The sequence below is a fragment of the Macaca mulatta genome, chromosome 3, assembly GCF_049350105.2.
Source record: "Macaca mulatta isolate MMU2019108-1 chromosome 3, T2T-MMU8v2.0, whole genome shotgun sequence".
Taxonomy (NCBI): Eukaryota; Metazoa; Chordata; class Mammalia; order Primates; family Cercopithecidae; genus Macaca; species Macaca mulatta.
The window spans coordinates 174741350-174766933 of record NC_133408.1 but is presented as its reverse complement, the minus strand read 5'-3'; the positions used below and the strand labels follow the sequence as shown (position 1 = coordinate 174766933).

Genomic DNA, 25584 nt, shown 5'->3' with positions numbered 1-25584 from the left:
AGCAGCACGATCTCGGCTCACTGCAACCTCCGCCTCCTGGGGTCAAGTGATTCTCCTACCTCAGCCTCCCAAGTAGCTGGGATTACAGGCACGTGCCACCATGCCCAGCTAATTTTTGTATTTTAGTAGAGATGGGGTTTCACCAAACTGGCCAGGCTGGTCTCGAACTCCTGACCTCATGATCCGCCTGCCTCGGCCTCCCAAATTACTGGGATTACAGGCATGAGCCACCAGGCCTGGCCTTGGGTTAGGAATTCTTTACAAAGCTGATTACCAGCATGTAAGATTTAGAAGAAGGGACTCAAAGTATTGAACCAAAAATAATCAAAACGCTTACTTCAAAAGATACAGCATGTTGCATGAATTATTTGTGTAGACACTGTCACGAAGATCAGAAAAGAATCAAGTTACACTACCAAACCGAGGCTGGTGCTAATAAGCCAAAATTATTAAATTTATTTAATAATTATAATAAACATAATATTATAATAAATATTAAAATTACTATTATATTCGGTAATAAGTATTATTAAAATTGGGAGTAGGATATCTTCTTTGCTGGGATTTTGTTTTTCCCTCCAGTTCCTTTTCACTGGAGAGAGAAGGTGTTAGTGACAATTGGTAGGATGCTTCAGAGTCAGTGCATTTTGAAGGGGTGGCAGCTCCCTTTAAGGCCCCCCTCTTTTGCTCTAAAACATGCCTTAGTATCATACCACTGCCATGCTGGGCACATCACAATGGCCCACAGGTGTGTATTTAGATAGAAGTCAATGGGCTGAGGAAGGCAGACACAGAGGACTTCACATGTGTATATATTACTTAGCTCTTTTTTTTTTAAGACAGAGTCTAACTCTGTCACACAGGCCAGAATGCAGTAATGTGATCACAGCTCACCACAGCCTTGACCTCCCAGGCTCAAGCAATTCTCCCACCGTAGCCTCCTGAGTAGCTGGGACTACAGGTGCACACTACCACACCCAGCTAACTTTAGTATTTTTTTTTTTTTTTAAGAGATGGGGTTTCACTATGTTGCCCAGGCTGGTCTCGAGCTCCTGAATCCTATTTAGCTTTTGTAGTCATCTAAAGTGAATGTCTATTTGAGGAAATTACAAATCAATATCACTATGCTAGGTATGTTTCTCCTAATACTTATTTCCAAATAAAGAATTGGGGCTGGGGAACTGCAGATGCTCAAACTCAAGAGGAAATAGCTATTTTGAACTTGTTTGACTTAGCTATTTTTGAAGGCAGAATGTGTACTGAGATACAGAGTGCCGAGAAAGGATGGGTGCTGACTCGACGGGTCGATGGGTTGGGTATGGGTGTGGGGCTGCATTGTGTAGCAAGCTGCTTTTTGTACTGGAGAATTACAGTGTTTTTATTACAATGTTACTTACATATCTACAAAATAGAAATCCAGATATGTAAACATTTCATGCTAATAATTCTTTTTAAAATTGTGGTAAGAACACTTAACATGAAATCCACCCTGTTGGCATATTTTAAAGTGTACAATACACTTTAAAATTGTAAAAATTGTTAACCACATTGTTAACTATAGGTACAATGTTGTATGGCATTTCTCTAGAACATGCTTATAATTCTTACATCATTGCAAAGCCAAAATAATTGGCAAATTAAAACAAAACAGTAGAACCATACCACTTATACCATATATTAACCTAATATAACTGATGATGGTGTGCTCATGTTAGAGTTATAAACTAGGCATTTTTAGGCTTAGAGTCAGTACTTTATTTCATCTGTGTCATCTTTTGACTTCAATAATAAGAATGCTATGAATGTTTTTTTCACTGAGGTATCTCATAAAAAAACTGGATTAATGATTCCGAAGGTTGGTTGGTTTCTTCTTTGCTACTTGAGAAAATCTGACTTCATGTTTACCAAAATCTGCTCATGTGCAATCCTCAAAAGCCAATACAAATAAAGTGTCACTTAGTAATTCTATAAAATGGGCTGGTTTACTTCACAAATATGGACGGGGGGCAGTGTGATATAGTTGATAATGGATGACTAGATTAGGATTCAGAAAACTTGGGTTTTAGAATTGGTCTCTTACTAATCTGCAGCCCTTTGATTAATCTTTTAAAGTTAAATTTTAGAGTTAAATTTTCTTGTGTGTGATAATCAAATGAAATAATAGACAGATATCTCGTGGCAAAGCATTCTGCACTGCAGTGTCTTCCTGTTGTTAGGAAAGTTCAGTTAAGGAGCCGCTTCGTGAGGAAAGATGAGTTCAATTTTAGACTTGTTGAATTTGAGGTGACAACATGACATGGTTCGAATGTTCCTTTCTAATTCAATCACATTGTAGTTGCAGTAGAAAGCCCTTCCCAGTGGTTTGGCTTCACCCTTCAGATTCTTGGCCTAATATTCATTTGGCTTATTTCTTGGTAGACAGCTTTAACCACAACAGGGAGAATCAATCCTTAATAACTGCTTCCCAAACTAATCAAAACAGGAAGTCTCAATTTGCTTTTTTACATATCTGGATCAGTCATGAGGTCATGACGATTACTTGGGGCCTTCTTTTTCCAAGACAAGCAAGAGGCACAAAACTCCATATGGGATATCCCAATTGATAGGGTTAGGCTTTGTGTCCCTACTCAAATCTCATCTTGCATTGTAATCCCCAGGTGTCAGGTGTTGAAGCAGGAATGTGGTGGGAGCTGATTGGATCATGGGGGTGGTTCCCTCATGCTGTGCTCATGACAGTGAGTGAATTCTCACAAGATCTGATGTTTTTTATAAGTGTTTGGCAAGTTCCTGCTTCCCTCACTCTTCTCTCTTCTGCCGCTTTGTAAAGAAGGTGCCTGCTCCCCCTTCCTCCGTGATTGTAAGTTTCCTGAGGCCTCCCCAGCCATGCAGAACTGTGAGTCAATTAAACCTCTTTTCTTTATAAATTACCCATCTCAGGCAGTTCTTTACAGCAGTGTGAAAACGAACTTATACACCTATCCTAAAAACAAAATTCCTCCGTCCCCTTAATGGAATATAACCTTAAGTCCTTAATTTCCCACTATTTTGAGAAGTTACCATCTTTCTCCTTTCACCTACCCACTGGGCTTCATGGCTGGATATTGCTGGCTGTTAGCTCTGACATGAACTAGATTTGCCACATCGGCCACATCACATGTAACCTCTCTTCATCTTTGATTTCTCAGTGGAGCGACCTGAACAACCGATCATCTCCACTGTCTCTTCTGACTCTTCTCGCTTGGTACAGCTTAAAGTTTATAGGCAATCATTCTCCATTTGGAGCCCCTTTTCTAGGATACACAGCTACTAGAGTGTATTAGTCCATTTCACACTGCTATAAAGAACTGCCCGAGACTGGGTAACTTATAAAGGAAAGAGGTTTAATTGACTCACAGTTCAGCATGGCTGGGGAGGCCTCAGGAAACTTACAATTATGGTAGAAGGTGAAGGGGAAGCAAGGCACCTTCTTCACTAGATGGCAGGAAGAAGTGCCAAATGAAGAAGGAAGAGTCCCTTATAAAACCATCAGATCTTGTGAGAACTCACTATCATGAGAACAGCATGGGGGAAACTACCCCATGATTCAATCACCTCCACCTGGTCTCTCCCTTGACACGTGGAGATTACGGGGAGTACAATTCAAGATGAGATTTGGGTAGGGACATAAAGCCTAACCATATCACAGGGCAAAATTTCTAAGGATCTTTTAATGACTACTGATAAAGAAAGATATTAAGATTGTTTATAAAGTTAAGAACAAAAACAAGAGCTAAAATGGTTTCATGGCATTTTCAATCATAACATGTCCAGTTGCTGGTTCAAGAACATATCAGTTGACTTTATAGGTAAAATTGTGTCCATGCCAAATGACCTGATAGGGTGGAAATTCTTCAACTTCGAGGCTCCCTACATTCGCCTTAGGCATGCAAAACAGTCATTTCTTAGCTTTTAGGCCTCTCCCTCGTGGTGACTTTCCCATCCTACTAACACCACAGGTTTATTATCTTTTCTTTCAAAATTGAAAAAAAAAACTCTCAATTGTTCATTCTTTTGGATTTTAAAAGCAAAACACATATAAAAATTTTTTAAAAATCCAACAATTCAAAATGTATAAAGGAGAAATTAAAAGCCACTCCCTAGAATCATACCACCCAGATTTGAACATGATGAGTATGTGATATATTCTACCATTTTCCTGTGCATGCACAGACATTTTCCTTCTTAATAAAATAGGATTATGTCATACATATCATTTTATACACGATTTCTTTAATTTACCTTGTTTATGACTTTTTTAACATATTAGCAATATATAATTTCAATAGCAACACAGTATTCCACTTAGGTATACACATACATAATGATTACATGGATCTACTACGGTCTAACCAATTTTCTACTGAGGCACATTTGAGATTGTTTTCAACTTTATATCTTCTTATAAACAATGCTGCTAAGGACATTATTATAGACTCACTTTAATCACTTATTCAATTATTCACTTAGGAAAACTTCTCAGAAGTTAGAATTTCTGAGTTTAATTTCTGAGTTTAAGAGTATGCTAGTTTTACAGGCTTTTGATAATCATCGACAAATTGTCAATTTAACACCAGTAATGCATGAAAGCTAATTTCACCACAAAGCAGAATTTATTCAAAAAGACAAGTACACAGGATCCTTATTATATCAAATGATAGCACAGGGCCTGCTTCATGCTTCAGTGAAAGACAAAATGTTGACATTTCTGATTTTCTACACGCCAGATTTAAATGTCTTTGAAATGCTGCTGACTAGTAAAAATCATACCTAACCAACCACTGGATTGTAATAAAAGCATAATAATCCATTTGTTCCTTCTGTGAAAATTCAGCAGATGCCAGTATTAACCTGTCTGCCATATGCTACAGAACAAAGCCACTGATGTTCCCAGATGATTCAGAAGCAGTGTGGGATACTGAAGTTTATCTGAATCATCTGAGAATGACTGAATTATGTTTAATAGAGTTTATTGTGGATCTATTTTTTTTTAAACTGGTAGTCCACAAATGATCTATAAAGTAATTCTCTATGAAATAAAATGTTTGTTTGACCAGAATCCATGAACTTCCCACCTATGCTGGTTGGAAGAAGGTTTATTGTGGAGTATTCTACTTTGTTACTTGGTGAGTGCTTTTGCTCATCTTTTGGCACAAACACTTGGAGAAACGTACAGTCGACCTTTCTGCAGCAAGGCCAGTTGACAGCAACATGGCTCACTGGATATTTGGGAGAAAGAGACATAATCTTGTGTGTGTGTGTGTGTGTGTGTGTTCACACACTGACGAATAAATGCAAAGAATTGTAAAAGTCCATCATAATCACATGATGTTATTCGATTGTGTGAGTATGAAAAAGTAGAGAGGACTGGCTTTTCTTCCATTCCTGGAACCACTGCTTAAGGGCCCTGGTGTTACAAGATAAGAAAAAAACATATATGCCATGGGAAAGCGCTCTTCAAATGCTGTGGCTTTTACACCAAAGATATTTTAGGTCTTTAACACCAGGCCCTGCTGCCTCAGTGTATTTAAGTAACAAGATAACCATGTTACAGTTTGTGCCTTTTAGATAGAAAGTTCAAATAAATTAAAGTCTTGCAGACATGGCAAATGAGGAGATCATTGAGATGTTATTACATTTGGATGGGCCAGGGTCTAAAAGTATGCCAGACGAGAGACAGAGGAGAGGAACTTGCAGAAGCTTCCTTAGCAAGACACCGGAGCAAGGCACGAGTTGTCCTCTTGCCCCAGTGTTCCCCCACCCCAGCTTCCCTATCAAATATTTCTCAAAACTTCTGCAACACTGGCAAAATTCTTATTATCATCTAAACTACAGTATAGATAGTTTTGTTTGATTTTTACTCTGTGTTCCCCGTAGTTTAAAGAATGTTGCTCTTATTCCCTTCATTTTATCTTTTCTCCATTTTGGTATCTTCTGGTTTGAGATTATAGGACATCATCCTTAAAGATTCAAGTAAAATCATGGCAATAGTATTTTATTAACAAAACAAGACCTCTTATCAGGAAGTCATGTTAAAAATTATATCAGGGAAAAAATAATAGACATTTTTATGGGGAGGGTGCCGATTTTATTACATGTTTAGGCACATTAAAGACTCAGAGAGAATGAAAAAGAACAGTTTAAGTCTATAGAGAGTACAAATATTTACTTATTTTATGTTGATAATCACAGTACTACTCTGAGTAATTACCTAGATAAATAGTTAATCAAGTTTGGATTTGCATATTGCAATGCTGTATTTTTTACATTTGTGGGATATATAATATATTTTGCCATGTAAAAAAAATTTAATAATGTGTTTGAGGACTTGTCAAAATCAGTTCAGTAGGGCATACCTTTATTTTCATCATTTATGTAATAGGATACCACAGTTTAACCATTCTATAGAAAGACATTTTGGGCTCTTTCATTTTTTTCCCCTATTGCACAATGCAAGTAATTCTTTAGGGTAGATATTGAGAAGTGAAATCGTATATGTTCATTTAAATTTAAAATTTTAAAGATCAGATCAAATTATTCTGCACAGCAGTTTTTTGTTTGTTTGTTTTTCTTTTTTCTTTCTTTCTTTTTTTTTTTTGAGACAGAATCTCACTGAAGTACAGTGGCCCAATCTCGGCTCACTGCAACCTCTACCTCCCGGTTCAGGTGATTCTCATGTCTCAGCCTCCTGAGTAGGTGGGAATAGAGGCTTCTGCCACCATGCCCAATTAATTTTTGTATTTTTAGTAAAGAGAGGGTTTCACCATGTTAGCCAGACTGGTCTCGAACTCCTGACCTCAGGTGATCTGCCTGCCTCGGCCTCCCAAAGTGCTGGGATTACAGGCGTGAGCCACTGCGCCCGACCACAGGAGTTGTTTTAATTTACATTCCCATGCTTTGTCATTTCAAATAGCCAAGCTGGGTCAACATACACTAAGATAGTCCACTGCTAACTGGTAAGATTAGAGAAAAGATGTAATCTTCTGTATCTTGTATTGCAATAGTTTCTAACATTTTAAGAATGAGGATCCTTTTAAAATATTAAGAAAAAATTAAGATCTCATGACAATTGCTTATACTTTTCTTATCTATTGATAAAATGTTTTCTAAAATATCTATAAATTCAATAGTGCATAAAAAGAAATCTGTATTTTATAAACCAGTGCATATATGCTTATTTGAAAAACAGTCATACATGAGACAACTATGCATCAGACTACAGAAAATACTTGGTGTGGACATGAATTTGGGAATCCCTTTCAAAATCTTCACCGCTAGAGAACCATTGCTGTATTGAAAGAGATTACAAGTGTGCCAGTGGATAGACTTTGAACTGTCACCTTCAACCTTTTTTGTGTTCTTCAATATTCCCTGTGCTTGATAAGCACACACACAAATGCAGACACAGATGCAGGCCCACAGGTTAAGTGAGAAAAAGCCTCAGAGAAAACAAAAGGCTCCAAGTATTGTAGTGAAGCCCAGTTATAAAAGACTTAAAGAGGACTCTGTTCAGATCAAAGTTTCCAAGTCTGTTTTCCTTAATTGTTTCTGCCATATTCCTATATTTTGAAAAAGAACTCTGCACCCGAAATTCCAACAGATCAAATAAATTCACTCACAGAAGGAATGCTATTGAAGTTCACCATTTGTGAATTCATAGTAACTTACTGGCCAGTAGACAGTTGACTGGACCCCAAGATCAGCTCTAATCTTTCTGCATTCCACTGTCTCTGCACTTTCATATAAGGAGTCGTTTGAGAGAAAGCGGTGTTGAGCGATGGAGATTTCCGGCTGGTAACAGATACTCAATCCAGGACACTATCCTGTCCCCAGCTTTCTGCAGCTATACACTCCCCATAAAGGCCACACCCCGAAGAAGAATGCCTAGGGCTCACAGCCTCAAAAAAGGATGACTTCTTAGTCAATTACTTTTATTTGATTCCCACCATTATTGGTTCTGCTAATGGCATTGTCTGAACCTGGGTCTTAATATGGGATCCAACTTAAAAAGTTAAAACCTCATGTAGGTTGGAAACATGCTTATCAATTATTTGGAGGCAAAATGACTCACACATACTTTCATTATTCTTTTTCATATACCAAAACCCCCAGGGATTTTATTTCATAGCATGAAATGCAAGTACATTCTCCAAACATATCCAAGTAGCTAGCTCTATAAATTGCTCAAACATTCTTAGCAAAATCTCAGACCATACTGTGATCAGGAGGGAAAATCCTGAGCTACTGAAATGAGTCATATTTGCCTTGCAGATTTACTGTATGTTTGAAAGTTAAAAGAAGTTTATAGAAACATTCCAGGCTCTTAAATATGATTTTGTTTATATGTGGTGTCTGCAAAATGTTGTGGTTTCGTTTAATTCACATAAAATCCAACTCTGAATTTTTTTCCTTGGATTCCTTAAAAGGCAGGCATTAAAAATTATGGAGGAAAAAAAATCAGGAAAATAAAAATATTTTTCATATCAGAATATGTTTAGACATTGATTAGTAAGTAGTCCATAGTCAATTGGTCTGTTATTAATATAATAGAGAATGAAAGAAAGCCTTCTTGGTTTAGAAGAAAAAAAATGTTCATGGAAATGTGCTGTATTATTTCATTGTGGGGTTCATTGCTGTATCAGTGTTATGCCTTTTCCTGGGGTGAGAGCACGCAAGGGGATATATTACTTGGAAGACAGTTACTCAGGAAGCAAAGCATTTCCCACTTCATTTATTCCCCATTCTCCCACCCCATCTCCCCATACATAGACATAATTTGAGAGTCACTAAAGTTTGCATACCAACCATACTTGGGTTCTCAATAATAAAACACTGTGTACTTGGAAGCTTTAGTGTTCTTATGTATGTACTCACAAGTTGTCATCACCAGCCCAACATTTGCTTTATACAATGGTGACATCCCATAATTGGATGAGTTTCTATAATTACAGACCCTAACAGGGGAAACGTGCTGCAGAACAGAGTACACAGCGACATAAAATCCTCTTCTTGTGTCTACACATACCATAGCAGTCTGGTACTTAGCATCATTATGACTGGAACATCCTGTCCAACAAACGGATCAGGTCTGGTTGGTCCTGCATGGTTAGAAGGCACCCAGGGAGTACTGAGAGTTCTGATTCTGACTCTGAGTTATAAAAGGACAGTTCTTAGAATGGTCCTGCTCCAGGGCAGGCAGATCCCCAAGCTTACAGGCTCATTTCTGAATCTATGCACATATTCACAGGACATTTTAAAATGATGGATTCTAATTGTTTGGGTTTATTATTTCAAGCTAAAAAGACTTTTATCATGACTTATATTGTACCTACAAATGAATGTGTAGTACATAACTACTTTGTTTTATTACTATTATTTATTTATTTATTGAGACAAGGTCTCCTCTGTAACCCAGCTGGAGTGCACTGGTACAATCTTGGCTAACTGCAGCCTCGACCTCCTGGGGGTGATCTGACCACCTCAGCCTCCCAAGTAGCTGGGACTACAGGTGTGTGCCACCACATCTGGCTAATTTTTGTATTTTTTGCAGAGACAGGGTCTCCCCATGTTGCCCAGGCTGGTCTCGAACTCCTGAGCTCAAGCAATCTGCCTGCCTTGGCCTCCCAAAGTTCTGGGTTACAGGCATGAGCCACCATGCCTAGCTGTGTACAAAACTACTTTAAAGAATAATCAGACACATAACCATGTGCCTACCACCCAATTTAAACAGCACCAGTTGTTAGGGATCCTTATGTGCTCCTCTTCAATCGCATACCTATCTCTTTTTAAATGCCTCCAAATAAGCACTAGCCTGAATTTTAGGATCTCTGAATTATTCTCTTGCTTTTCTTTGTAGTTTTACCAGCATGGTATGCATCACTAAACAATGTATTTTTCAGTGTTGCCTTTAAAAAAAACTATACATAACAATACTGCATGTATTCTGTGATTCTTTCATTCGACATTATGTTTTTGAGATTCATCTATGTTTATATGAATAGCTGTAGTTTATAACAACAGAGGAAGCACAAGCTTTTCCAAACATTTCTTGAGATTATAATTTGTGAGATAAATGTTTAATTTCTTTTTCAATTGGTGCATTTTCTTTTAAAACGTCCAGAAATTGTTTGTGATATTCAGTACAAATAAAATGAACAGAAACTGGATTTGTCTTTTATTGAGTTCCCCTTTTTCTCACATTTATTTCTGAAAGAAATAATGCATCTGCCAACCCCAGTAAATACGGATTTTGGAAGGATAATTCCATGACAGTTTCCTAAGATAAACTAAAATCTATTCATCTTGTCACAAACAGGGACAGAATTTGCACCACCCCATCTACCCCAACCTATTAAATCAATAAGCTTGCTCAGATACAAACATTCACTTTTTAATTTATAAATGTTTACAAAGAATATGTAAGGAGAGACAGGGTTGATGGTGGAGAAGGTATCTATTGCTCCTGACTTAGTTACTTGAATTAAACTTTAGGGGAAATGAATGAAAAGGGATTATGAATGCTTAAGTGGCCAGGAAGATAATTAAAATAAAATAACCAAGCTCCTTCCTCTCTTTCCGTCATTATTTAAGATTCAACTGGTATAAATGTGACTAAAAAAGATAAGCCCAGTTACTACCTGGGTTTTCATGAACTTTACCTTTTCTTCATCCCCAACCTAGAATTCTTTGTTTATAAGAGTCTTAAAATAACGAGTAAGAATTTTAAATAGGCCTGGTGTGGTGGCTCATACCTGTAATCCCAGCACTTTGGGAGACCAAGGCAGGTGGATCACCTGAGGTCAGGAGTTTGAGACCAGCCTGGCCAACATGGTGAAACCCTGTCTCTACTAAAAATACAAAAAAATTTAGCTGGGCATGGTGGCGTGCACCTGTAATCCCAGCTACTCAAGATGCTGAGGCAGGAGAATCTCTTGAACCCAGGAAGTGAAGGTTGTAGTAAGCTGAGACCACACCATTGAACTCCAGTCTGGGCAACAAGAACAAAACTCCATCTCAAAAAAAAAAAAAAGAAGAATTTTAAATAAATGTGATCCTCAATGAACTTAGGCTTTTAAAAAATGTTGTCAATCAAAAGTAAAATCTGAGTTGGAGCTGTTCTTTGACTGCTATTATCTAGTAAAGGACAATCTTGCTTTAATGTGCATAGTAGATGTGGATAATAAACCTTGGGCTTAGTCGTTTAAAGAAAATAAAACATTAGGAAACACTTCAGACCCAGGTGTTGATGGCTGGCAGCACTATATTTTTCTAGCTCTTTCTCTTGCATAGAGGTCTGGATCTGGATATGCAACTGAATCACACCTGCTCCAGAGCAGGATGTAAGGATATTCCCCCATTTCTACTTGGCTGAGTTGGATGCAATGACATCTGACCACAGGTATATAAACAAGCACGTTATTTTCATATCTGAAAACAATCTCCTAGAAAGAGGAATTTCCATTGTCTTCTTCAAACGTAAAAAATATGAACTCCTTTTAGATGAGTCTTATATTTAGAGTGATCTCACCCCCAAATCTGAAATGTTCATGTGATGCAATACTAAAGTCCATAATCTCACGTGGTTGAGCTTCAAATTATGGTACTACTATCACATCGGTAAACATCTGACAAAAGACATAAAGTGATTGGAAAATGAAAGCAAGATGTCCTTAAATGGAGATTATAAGCCTGTGAGTAATTAAAGGGGTTCTCTGCAAGGGAAAGTGGTATTGCAGACATGCCAATGGAAACGGTAAACGGCATGTGGATGCCGCTAAATCAAGTCACATTTCTTGTGTCAGCTGAGTGAATTCTCAGCATCCTCTCTAGACAGGCTCTGCTTAATGTGGGGAAATTTATGGGTAATGGATTTTCATAACAGGCCTTTTACGATCTTTCCCTCCCCCAAAAGTGCCCTCTGGAGCTTTTTTGCTTCCACTCTCATTTTTCTTAATTGGAAAAAGATTTACTATTCATTTCCTCCTTCCCAGGGCTCCTTTCCACTCAAGTGGCATTGCCTCCCATCTTGTTCCTCCCTCTTGTACCCCTCATCTCTTCTTCAGACAGGAAACTGTAATATATGATAGATCTGACACTGGGGCATTGTTGCTAGCTCTGCTAGTGAAGAAGTCACTGCCATTCTAATAAGAATGGAGTGAACCCTACCTGCCTGACTCCAGAGGTCCTGCACATAGCTATCTAACATCCAGTTGGTTCATATCCCCACTCCAGGTGCTAGCATTGGAGAGCTTTGTGTACAAGCAGCAGAAAGTAGAAAGACAAACCTTGGGTGGAGACAGGAAATGGGAAATGAAGGACAAAATCATGGATGCTTTGCCCACTGGAGAGAATATTCATTCTTGCAGGGGACTTGGCAGCCAACCACTGCTCACGGGTCCCATCTCCCTACTGTTGAGAAAGGAAGTCAAGGAGTCTGCTCTGCTCTTGATAGATCATCTTCCTAAATCAGTGGAAACGTTGCTTAACACAGGGCCTGCTCAACGTGGAGGGAGAAAAGCAAACACCCATTTGTTGTGATTTGGTAAAAAGCCAGCCTGACCAAACCAAACCAAGTAGAATCTTCTATGATTAAAGATTCCCTTTGGGTTAATAGAAGACCCCTATAAAAATGTGAATGTTTTAACAGACAGAATAATATTAAATAACTAAGCACCCACATTTGTGTGTGCGAATTGAGTTAGAATCACCAACAGCTTAAGACTCAGGGAACCAGGACTCTGAGAAAGGCAGCATGAGCATTAGAGACATTCGACAGCACTTAAATGACTTGAGGGTTCCTGTCTGTCCTGTAACAGATTTCTATCCCAACGAGGCAACTCCATCCTAATCCATTGGTTAGATTAATCCATTAGATTAGATTACTAACCAATAAGGCTTATGCTGTCTTGTGACTAGATCACCAATGTAATCACTAATTCCTTAAACTTGTTACCTAATACAGGAGGAACTGCTTCAGTGGTGGAGATCACTGACTTGACTTAAAAAAAAAAAAAGTCCATATTTCTGAATTACAAAGTTACAGCACTGGCACTGACTTATGGGTTGCTATTCTTGTATACATTCCTCTCCCTGACCGATCTACGTGGAACCTAGACTTGGAGGCAAGGACAGTTCGATTCAGAACTGTCATCAGAGTGGTGAGCTCTGGGCAGCAAGGGGGCTGCATGGAGGCCTAGGTTGCGAGGAGGCGGCATGGGGGACCTAGGTTCCGAGGAGGAGGTGGTAAACCATTGTTCAGAACCATCCGCCAGATACCAAGGTGGAGTGTGAACTTGCGGTTGTGGGATGCTGGTAGGTAATGCTTGCTGCTATAACCTGGAAACAGACACACAGGTGGCTGGAATTAGCACATCCATTCAATAGACATTTATTGAACATTTACTCCATTCAAGCCAATGAGGGCAGAAGCCAAGATGAATTCAACCCCTGAGAGGAGTCCATAATCTGTAGGGATGTTAAGACCTGTTAAGAATGTGATAATAGGTACAATGTGGTAAATATTAGAGAAGACTTATAGATAAAGTGATTTAAAGTTTAGAGGAGGAAGAAGGCAATTCCAGCCAAGGGAACAGAGGAGGCTTCATAAAGAAAGTAGTATTCAAGCTGGCTCTTTTGGGATGGCCAGGATTGGGAGCTGGGGGGATGAAAGAGGACCTTTCCACATACAGAAAGCTCAAATAGCAAGGTTGCAGAATCGGGAAATATGGTTATGGAAAAGCACACTATTCCATCTGGCTAGGGCTTGGAAGGCATGAAGGGCATTAGTGAGGTGCCAATCATGCTTGGCACATACAGAAAGATGGCTTTGAAGAACTGAGAAGAGCAGACCAATCATTTAGCAAAGTATAAGCTCCTTCCAAAGGCTGTGGCCCTGTGGAAGGGAGCCCCGGAAGGGCAGCACACATTTTCCAGTTTCAATCTCCACTCCAGGTGTTTCATCTCACTCTGCAGCTTTCCCCAAGAAATAAAAGAAATTAGGGCCAGCTACCCCATATCAAGGACCCCATCCATCTTAGCTGCAAGAGGAGACTTCAGTTCAGCAAGTCCCACAGTCATTTAGAACAGTAGCACCATGGAGGACTCCTCAAGAGCTGTAAGCTGTGACTTTCCATTTTTCAGAATGGAATTTCTGTCCTTTTTGATGCTTGTCACCTTTTCCACTCTCTTGAACTCACCTTGCCCACCTTGTATTAAATTGGATTTTCACTTATTCTGCTTCTATTCAGAGCCCAGCTGAAATCATGGCAAGGTAGTGAGCATCTAAGATGATAGATTAATGAAACTAGAAGGAATTTTGAGGTTATTTCGAATTCAAGCTTTATATTTTATACTTGGCAACCTGGGATCTAAGAGGAGAAGTGACTCATACAAGTAATTACAAAATCAGGATTGACCCAGGTCTTCAAGTTCCTATACCTGTTTTCTTTCTACAATAGGAAGCTTTCTTAGGGTGCCCTGGAGATTAACAAAGAGCTTCAGTCATCTGAGCCAGGGACTGGCAAACTATGACCTGCAGGCCAAAGCCAGCTCACTCTGTTTTTGCAAATAAAGTTTTATAGGAATACAACCACACCTCTATCATCTATGGCTGTTTTGCACTTCAGTGCCAGAGCTCAGTTATTATGACAGAAGCTGTATGGCTCACAAATTTGAAAATATATACTCTCTGACTGTTTACAAAAAAGTTTGGTGATCCATGATCTAAGCCAATGGTTTCTAAATGTCTTTTCATACTATACTACAATCAATTTTAAAAATGTAGCATACACCACTAACACTGATATATACATATACGTTTACATGTATACGTATACATATGTATGCGTATACATATATGCATGTATACATATACATTTATACATATATGTATAATCATTTATAAATTACATGTAGTGTTATTTAAATGTTTGTAGACATTACAAAACACAATGAACAAAAACTTAAAAGGATAGAATGACAATAAAACAAAGATATTTAAAGTAATGTTAAATTTAATTTATTAATGTTCACAAAACTAATTATTTTTGAAAAATCTTGGCTCAACGCATTGTAATAGATAATGTGAAGGTCTGGTTCTAAGTTCAGTTTATTCTGGCATTTAGTTTTAAATGACAGTCATAGCTTATTTATTTGTTTATTTTTGGGGCGGAGTTTTGCTCTTGTTGCCCAGGCTGGAGTGCAATGGCATGATCTTGGCTCATTGCAACATCCACCTCCTGGGTTCAAGCAGTTCTGCTGCCTCAGCCTCCCACGTAGCTGGGATTACAGGCATGCGCCACTATGCCCGGCTAATTTTGTGCTTTTTTAGTAGAGACGGGGTTTCTGCATGTTGGTCAGGCTGGTCTCGAACTCCCAACCTCAGGTAATCCACCCGCCTTAGCCTCCCAAAGTGCTGGGATTACAGGCGTGAGCCACCCCACTCAGCCCCACTTAATTTTTTTAATTCCAAAGATATACAAAGAAACACATCGTTGGCTTGACTGGTGGAAGCACAGTACTAATATATTAAATCTGCCCCACTAACCATGCACAATTTTTTGATGCAATTTGCCTAGAAAATTGTATCAAAAATTGTCTGTCCTGATGTCAATCAGTTGTTCCAGTTCAAAGTAATCCCAAGGTGTTTCAATTTTACATTTTAAATAAATAGTTTCAAAACCTACTGAAATTCTTCACTGGGGAGATTTTTAAATACATTAGAAAATGTTTCCAAGGTGGAGTGTGAAGATATGATAGTCCTGATAGGTTACATGTTTCCATCTTTTCCACCAACAAAATAACAAAAAAATGGTGCCACTCTCCAAAAGATCTGTCCACTCATGAGTTTCTTCTGAAAAGCAGTGAGATTGCCCCTCTCTGCTGGAAACTCACCTCTGCTGAAAGGAACACGTAAAGTGTGAGGTTAAGGACGCACTGGTCTGCGTTCACAAGCATTAGTGTCCGCTCCGTGTGTGTCAGCATTGTCTTGGGTTTGCATTATTAGTGTTACCTCTGCTTGCAGCTTCTGCAGAAATCCTTCTCAGTACAGGTCTATTTCATGATGTTTAAACTAGATAAGGTCTACCACTGGTAAATCCATTTACCTAGTCAGTTACAAGTAAACTGCCTTGAATCACAGAATGCTGAAAAGACAGGGCCAAGCGAAGGCCCCACTGTTCTCCCCTCTGGGGGTGCAGGCGACTCATGTTCCATTTTTCCAGGGCACTATTTTTGTGTGATGCTCTCAGGACCAGTCACATGGGGTCAGAAATTGAGGGAAGGTGCTGATGCCAGGAAGCATAAAGAATATCAGCAAAGTTTTCTTTTTGTTTCTTTTAACTTCATTTTATATACTCTTGCCCTCTTTGATTATGTTTTTCCTTAAGTGGTTCTTTCCTCCTCTCCATTTTTACCGTGACCCCACTTATCTGTCCCTCAATGTCAGCTCAAATGCTACACTCTTCCGTCATGGGAGTTAACGAGAAGGAGCTCTTTAATGCCTCCGAAATCTCTGTGGTTGTTCCAGTTATTTATCACATATTGCTCTATTGCTGTTATTTGTGTATTATCTCCCATATTATGGCATCTGTTTCTTGAAAGCAAGAATCATGTTTTATACATTTTTAGCACCCTTCTCAAAGTGCCTTGCATAAAGCAGGTATTTAATAAGTATTTTTAGTAACTGCAGTCAAGAAAGGCATATGGCATTAAAACACAAAGCAATAGCAATCATGAGGCTAACCTATACCTGAATAAGAGGTGAACTGCCTAAGCTCATGGGGATTCATCTAAATCAGAACATGGAAAGGCCAAATACTCCAAGACTTAAAAGTTGTAGTGTCAAATACAGAACAACAGTGCTTCCTTAAAAGGCAGATCAACGAAATGTGACTCCAATCTATGTGTAGGGAAAGGCTGACAATTCTATGATAGGCTCATGAGTATTTACTGCAAATATGGTGTTTAAAGTTATTAAAGCTTTATCTTCTCTCAGTAACAGAAGCGGGAGAAGGTCATCCAAAGTGTGTGCACACACACAGAGCACACATACACTCTATTGGAAGTTTTGTGAGTGGCTTTAAAAGCAGACACTTCATACTGGCTCATGGATATGAACCTGGAGTACCTGGCTATGCCTGCTGCCATGTTGCTATGGGCTGTAGGGCTCATTCTGTGACCATCAGTTCCAGAAGGTAAAGCCTGATCATCAGATCATTCACCAAAAAAAAAAAAAGAAAGAAAAAAAGAAAAGAAATGACCTCTCAGGTTTCAGATTCATCATCATGACGAAACCATAGCAAACCAACCAAGGAGTGATGGTGGCAGCCTACTAAAAGCTAGGCTTGGAGACAGAAGAATTTTTAGAAAAAAAATACAGGAGATGGAACCCCCAACACTTTGCACTTCTTTCAATTTCTTCCTGCCAATAGTTGGAAGCAATTACCAGCCACAGACTTTCTTGCCAGTGTTTGCTTAGGTAGGTTCTTGGTGCATTTTGCTCACTGGACCAGAATGCACATGTTTTAATGCATTTCTTTGCTTCTCATTCCCATGCTACTTTCTCTGGAGATGGCATTATGTTGCAACTATATACAGAAAATCCCCTTGAGTTCAGAGCTGGAAAATGGTATTTTACTTATTAAGAAGACCAAATGATTATGGACAGGAAAAGTATTTGACTTTTGAACCTAGTCAATGATCAGGTGCTAAAGTCAAACAGAGTCAACCGGTGTTTTCCAGTGAGATTGTGGACTTTTGCCTGCTTCAAGAGCGTGCGTGCGTGCGTGCGTGTGTGTGTGTGTGTGTGTGTAGTGTGTGCATGTGCCATCAGCCTTTTTTATTGTCATGTGATTGGCCTTGGCTTGGCTCATGAATAGAGCTGTTCTATATTTTCCTGCAACTCTAGCACATGCCTTCTTACCTCCATAATTCCTCCTGCACCATCTTCCCTTGCAAATTTCTTATATTCTTTCTCTTTTCACTATCAAGCCTAGTGTTAGTTTTGGCCTCTTGCAATGTCTGTGGAAAGCAAAAAGAACTCAGTACAACTAGGTAAACTGAGCATGTTTGATTTAGCAGTCCTTTGGAAATATTTTCATGTGCTGTAGCCAAAATTCGTTCTGAAATTCAATGGATAAGTCATTAATAGCCCAAAATAGTTAATTCCACTCTATCACGAGCTGTCTTGTCAGTTTACATTCAATTTCGGAGTTAGGTTTATCAGTTAGTTTAACCTACTTAGTAGTTGACCTAAAATCATCTTGGGATGGATCTCTACGGAGCTAGTCATTTTTAGTTCCAGACATCTTAATCACTTGCCCAGTTGATCAAAATATCAAAAGAACAGTTCAGTTCCATTATTAAATATATTGGAACACTATGTTGACTATATTTAATATTTTTGATGCAGGTATTAGTAGTTCTAACTCCAAAATGACATTGTGTTATGAGCTTGTGCTCTTTAAGCTGTCCTTTGAGACAAATTGTCCAGTGTCCCTTTGGGCTCTCAGTCTTACTTGATCCCACAAAAAGCTTGGACACTGTTGATCACATCTTCCTTTTTGAGATTCTCTGTTTTTAAATTTATTTTGTAGTTTTTTTTGTACCTTTTATTGGGTTTCTTCCTCAACTCCTTTCTTCTCTTATCCAACATTTGCTCCCTGGATAATGTCATCTATGTTTATAACTGGTCTGTAAATTTTAAGGTGAGGATTCTCTAATTTATACTCCCAACTCAGTCTGCACTCCTGAATTTCCTTTTTTTTTTTTTTGAGACTGAGTTTTGCTCTTGTCGCCCAGGCTGGAGTACAATGGCGCAATCGTGGCTCACTGCAACCTCTACCTCCCCGGTTCAAGCAATTCTCCTGCCGCAGCCTCCCATGTAGGTGGGATTACAGGTGCCCGCCACCACACCCGGCTAATTTTTATATTTTTAGTAGAGACAGGGTTTCACTGTGTTGGCCGGGCTGGTCTCGAACTCCTAACCTCAGGTGATCTATCTGCCTCAGCCTCCCAAAGTGCTAGGATTACAGGCGTGAGCCACCACGCCCGGCCTTTGCATTCCTGAATTTCTAAATGAGCTTTCTTCCTTGATAATGAAATATCCAGTAAGGAAGCTGAGAGTTATGAGTAATTCTAGACACCTGATTAATCCACAATTCTTTCAAAATTCCAAACTTCTCACCACGCTGGTACTGCACTTCCATATCCTCTTACTTTTGAAAATTGATAATCTGAAAAAATTTTTTAAATCTCTTGCTCATATCATCCTATCCTTGCTACAGCAATTTCACAATTCCAGGATGTGAAGTTGGCTTCATATTATAAGAAAAAGTAAAATAAGAGGTATGTATTAAGTAAAGTACATATCAAGGGATGAATAACTTGCAGGGACACAGAGAAAATATTAAAAAATCTCACCTCATTACTTATGACTTTGAAATGGATACCGTTTTCAACTACTTGGTAGAGTACTTCACTCCTTATATGTATGGAAAATAAAGTTTAAACAATACCCATGTGTCTGGAAGTTGATTTTGGTTGAAAGCACAATTCTCTACTGTTGAGTTTTAAACAACCGAACTGAATCTACCGACTTGAGAGGAAACCTGTCTAACTTGTTTCATATATATATATACACACACACACACACGCACACACACACATATCTAACTTGTTCCATATACACACACACACACACACACACACACACATATAGTATTTTCTTGAGAAGTTTCAAAATGTCAGGAAGAAAAACTGCCTGGCCCTTTAGGGGGCCTGATGATATAGAGGATGCATTCAGAGCAGTGGTTGCTCCTCAAGGTCCTCAACCTTAGCTGCCTATTAGAATCACCTGGGGGAATGCCTAAGAATCCTGATGCCCAGCCATGCCTCAAACCAATTAAATCAGAATCCTGCTCGAGGTCTTATCCAGGCATTAGAACTTTTTAAAGCTCCCCAAATGATTCCAGCGTGCAGCTCATGTGAGAAACACTGATGCATAATGAGTGACTTCAGAACACTGTGGACCAGATGCAGTTAAGTTAAAAGGCAGTGTCGAGTCATTCAGAAAATAGAGCAGAGAGAGGAGTCACTGGCAGGCATTTAGTGATCAGACAGGAAATAGATGAGCAACGCATCACTATGGTCCTAAATGCCAGGCTCTTTTTGTTTATTATTTTAAAACTGGAGAATATAAATATTTATAAGCAAAAGTAGGTGTTACTTAATATTGTTGCATAGATAAATGTTTAAAACTTATTAAACATTTGTTAAATATACCCAATGATATATCCCTTGTTCTCTTCATGACTAAATTTGATCAAGTCCAATATCACCTTCATCACCTGGTGACCGAGAGGATTTTAACCTCTAACCTCAAACCTCTTTTAATGAAAACATCATACAACCCCAAATTCCTGTCTTTTTTCAACATAGATAAACTGTGTCAGCACGATATTCCTAAGGCTCAGTTAGACATCTGTGAAAAAAACAATTCTTAGCAGTCTGTTCTACAGAATTCAAACGGAAAAAAGAGAAAAAACCTAGGTCTGGAGCCAGCCAAACCAATGAGATACCTGCCAAACCACACCTTATCCTCTTCAATCAGCAAAAATATCATCCACCGCCTGACTCCCCTTCCCTCACCAGTAGGCGCTTGCTCATTCCCTTATTAGGACACTGGCAGCGGCCAGAGGGATTGCTCGTGTCTGAGGGCCCACGAGTGGCTCCCACAACATGTGTAGTTCATCAAAAATGAAAAGGCGGGGGGACTGGAAAAATGAAATCCTCACTGTAGGGAGGAGAATCCATTTGGGGTAGGCCACAATTATGGTTTGGAAAACAATTTTTTTTTTAAAGTCCAAACCAAAAAAACACAATCCTAATATTTTTTGTCAATGCATTTTTAGGAAGAATATGTTTGAAACTTAGAAATGCCATCAAGGAAATTTTACTTGCATGCTCCCAGGGAGTTGAATATATAATCAGGAAGCACCTAGTCTTACTTTTAAGAAGGGTTGGGCTTGGTTGGTCTGTTCCAGTTCTAGGACCTGGGACAGACACCTGAATATAGAGTTGTAATGTGCTTTTTTTTTTTTCTTTTTCGCCTGGAGCAAAATAAAAGCTCTGTCCTCCCTTCTGTCTTTCTGCTTCTCCTCTGTTTACAGGGCTACTTTCTCTACTATGCTCTGATCTTAGTTCTTACCACCTTCTTCCTCTTCTCACAAGGTACCAACCAACAGTTAAACCAGGTTTTTTTTTTCAATGATATCAGTGCAGCTTCCAAGTCAAAATGAGACATCTCCCTGTTATGATCTGTGTCAGCATGGCAGTCCTGCTAATCTTATCCTGTTTCATGGTAAGCTGTTTTCAGAGCCAACTCATGAACTCAGGTCCATCCAAGCAAAAACAGATGGCAACTTTTTACAAAACACTTTCATCATGTATATGCGATCTGATTTGATCTTCATAGTTATAGTATCTGTGAGACGGGCACTATTATTTCTATTTCATAGTTGAGGAAATTGGCTCAGAGGAGTTAGGTGACTTGTATTCAGAACGAGGACACCACTACAATTGTGGGCTTTTCTGACTGGTGGTGTTCTCTTCTTTCTCCAAGATGTCACAGTTCCGCTCAAATAAGGAGCTCTGAAGCCTACTAGAGAGAATTTAAGTCCTCAACTTCCCCTAGGGACCCCTAACCAAAGGGTATCAGGGCCGCTAGGAGACTATAGGAGGCCCCAGGAATCACCTCACCCTTCTGGGGTTATGCTGCTAGTGAGGAATACCTAACCTGCTCAATTTTACTCCTTGTTGAAGTTCTAGGTTTATCATTTGTAAGGCTAAAAACCTAAAAATCATAGCCACTGTCTACTTAAAAATGAACACTAACGTTGATAATTTTAAATAAAGAAGAATGTACACGTCCAGCCAACCTTACTTGGAATAAGTGAGTCAAACAAACAAATTATTTTACAGGATAGTGAAGCTTACTTAACAGTGATAACTTGCATTTGTGCAGGACTTACAAGGTGCCAGGCAGATACATCTCATCTCATCCTTAGAACAACATTGAATAGACATGATTGCTCTATTTTACAATCTAGATGAGCAAACCTGGCACAGAGAAGTCAAATCACTTGCCCAGGATTACACACACAGCATTCTAGCCATCACCCGGCCAACCCCAAAGTCGGGGCTCTTTACACGACAGCAAAGCCCATTCATTTCTTTCCAGGTCTCAGTTCTCTGGCTTTGAAAGGGCAGGGGTTAGAACTTAAGATATAGAGAAGTCCAGCCAGGCGCAGTGGCTCACGCCTGTAATCCTAGCACTTTGGGAGGCCGAGGTGGGTGGATCGCCTGAGGTCAGGAGTTCGAGACCAGCCTGGCCAATGTGGTGAAACCCTGTCTCTACTATAAATACAAAATTTAGCCAGGCATGGTGGTGGGTGCCTGAATCCCAGCTACCTGGGAGGTTGAGGCAGGAGAATCACTTGAACTGGGAAAAGGAGGTTGCAGTGAGCCAAGACCGTGCCCCTGCACTCCAGACTGGGTGACAAGAGCAAAACTCTGTCTCAAAAAAAAAAAATAGAGAGAGAGGTCCAAAATTATGCCGAGTTTCTTTTCCTTGAATTGGCATACAAAGTCATGTGAGAATAACAATGGAGTTAGATAATTGGCTGGTTATATGGAAGTCCTTGTCTCCTGCTGGGGAAAGAGGTACACTCATGACCTCTTTTTAGGGCCTGTAAAGCAGTACTTAGACCCCTGGGCTAGTTATTTAACGGAAAGAGTTATAGAACTCAAAGTCTCTTGCTAGATCCTTCCTCTCCAGCCCTCCTGCCCTGCTCCTCCAGGAGGAGAAGTTTGCTCATCAAGCAGGATCTGATGTAATAATATAGCTGCTGCCAGATTCACCCACTCAAAGACTAGCGGTTAGAGCTCTGAAAACACAGGGAATAACTTTCATTACATGTTAAGCTGGAGAGACCAGGGGAGCCACCAGGAGCGAGCCTGGAGCCAAAAACCAGGCACCAGTCTTACACACACCCAAGCCGAGAGGAGGTGGGCAACTGAGTGAACCTCTCTGGCCTAATTTTTCTCATCTGCAAATGGAGGTAACACATTAGCTAACCACTGAAGTCATAGTGGAGTTGTAAGGATTGAATGAACTAATAGTTGCACAGTACTTAGCACAGTAGCTTGGCATATAGTTAGTACTATATGAATGTTCACCATTTTTATAATTTTATCATCATCATCATGATGGAAATTAAATCTGTGCTTACAGGTCTTGCAGAGCATGTTCTTGTTTCCAAACAAGAAGTGGGGAATTGGGCAGAAAAGATTTTTCTAACTTAAGGATCTTAAATGCCTTTTCACTGATGATAGTAACACCACAGAAGGCTGAGAAATGCAGAATAAATGTAGGTGAAAATTCTTATCTCCTTTTTGTGACCCCTTGTTCCTCCCTGTTGACTACTTTTTCTTTCTTTTTTGAGGGGTATACAAGGAGAACTGTGGCTAAAAATGTCCAATAAATGGAATGCCTTTCATCTCTTATTTTCTCTATCTCTTTCTTAATCCATGTCATTTCTCATTAAAATGTACTTGGAAATTTATCATCAGAGAGCTTTATCTTCCCATGTCAGAAAAGGCATGTGTCTTAGTGGAAGAGGATAATCCCCTTTTCTGTTCTTCTTTGGGGCTGGTTTAATACCCAGACTTCATGGAGAATTGATGGATCAGAGCTCGATGCAGGGAGATTAGTTAGCTTTCTAAGAAGCGAATACTTCCTGATCACAAAGCAGCAAAAGCTGCCTAGACCCAATGGTTTTAGACAGGTATTTACCTGTGAGGGAAGGACCCAGCTGTCTTCCCTGCCCCAACAAACTTCAGCCAGCTGGCATTTTATTTATTAATTTTTATTTTAAGACACCATCTCACTGTGTCACCCAGGCCAGACTACAGTGGCGAGAACACCAACCTCCCAGCTTAAGCAATCCTCCCACCTCAGCCTCTCAATAGCTGGGACTGCAGGTGTGTGCCACCATGCCCAGTTAATTTTTTTAGTTTACGTAGAGATGAGATTTCACCATGTTGCCCAGGCTAGCCTCAAACTCCTGGGCTCAAGCAATCCTCCCACCTCAACCTTTCAAAGTATTGGGATTACAGGTGTGAGCCACCACCATGGCCAGCTAGCATTTTAAATGTACTCAATAATTATCCCACTTATTGCATTTATTTATTTATTTAGAGATGGTGTCTCACTCTGTAGCTCAACTGGAGTGCGATGGCATGATCTTGGCTCACTGCAACCTCTGCCTCCTGGGTTCAAATGATTCTCCTGCCTCAGCCTCCCAAGTAGCTGGGATTACGGGCACACACCACCACGCCTGGCTAATTTTTGTATTTTTAGTAGAGACAGAGTTTCGCCATGTTGACCGGGCTGTTCTCAAACTCCTGACCTCAGGTGATCCGCCTACCTCAGCCTCCCAAAGTCCTAGGATTACAGACGTGAGCCACCACGCCTGGCCTATCCCACTTACTGCTTATGAATTAAACTATGAAACCACATATTAAAATTTTAAAATCTTTCCGTATTTGTCACGCGTTCAGTTGTGTCCTCCAAAAAAATGCTATGTGGACGACCCAACCCCCAGTATCCTAGAACGTGGTCTTATTTGGAAACAGGGACTTGACCGAGATAACTGAGTGAAGATGAAGTCATTGGGGTGGGTTCTAATCCAATATGACTGATGTCCTTATCGAAAGGGGACATTTGGTTTCAGACACAGACAGACCTGCAGAGAGGGCAGATGCTAAGAAGGGACACAGGGACACAGTGCTGGCCACGCGAAGGCAGGGATTGGAGTGACGCATCTACAAGCCAAGAAATGCCAAAGCTTGCTGCCAAACCACCAGAAGCGAGGACAGAGGCGTTGAACAGAGTCTTCCTCACAGCTCTCGGAAGGAGCCAACCCTACTTGTGATTTATTTATTTTTAAAGACTTTATTTTTGTAGAGGAGTTTTACATTCACGGCAAAATTGAGAGGAAGATACAGAGACATGCCATATATTCCGTCTCACACACACACACAGCTTCTCCCATTATAAACATCCCCTGCCAGTGTAGTACATTTGTTACAGCTGATGAACCTGCAGTGACACATCAGAATCACCCCAAGTCCATAGTTTACATTAGGGTTCACTCTTGCCATTGTACATTCTATGGGCTTGGGCAAATGTAGCGTCATACCAACTATTTTCACTGCCCTAAAAATCCTCTGTGCTCTGCCTATTCATCCCTCCCTTCTTGCCCTAGCGCCTAGAAACCACTGATCTTTTTACCATCTCCATAGTGTTGCCTTTTTCAGAATGTCACCTAGTTGGAATCCTACAGCATGCAGCCTCTTCAGACTGGCTTCTTTCACTTAGTAATATGCACTTATGTTTCCTCCATGTCTTTTCATGGCTTAATAGCTCATTTGTTTTTTGTTCTGAGTAATATTCTGTTGTCTGGGTGCACCACAGTTTATTTATCCACT

At 39.7% G+C, this 25584-nt stretch overlaps 1 protein-coding gene and 1 long non-coding RNA gene across 51 annotated transcripts in view; one reads left to right on the top strand and one right to left on the bottom strand.

Annotated features, from left to right (window-relative positions):
- The window catches only part of CALD1 (caldesmon 1), a 271434-nt gene that overhangs the window by 44684 nt on the left and 201166 nt on the right, over window positions 1–25584 (bottom strand). The window lies entirely within an intron of this gene.
- The window catches only part of LOC106997680 (uncharacterized), a 103688-nt gene that overhangs the window by 55078 nt on the left and 23026 nt on the right, over window positions 1–25584 (top strand). The gene's annotated exons all lie outside the window — the stretch shown is intronic.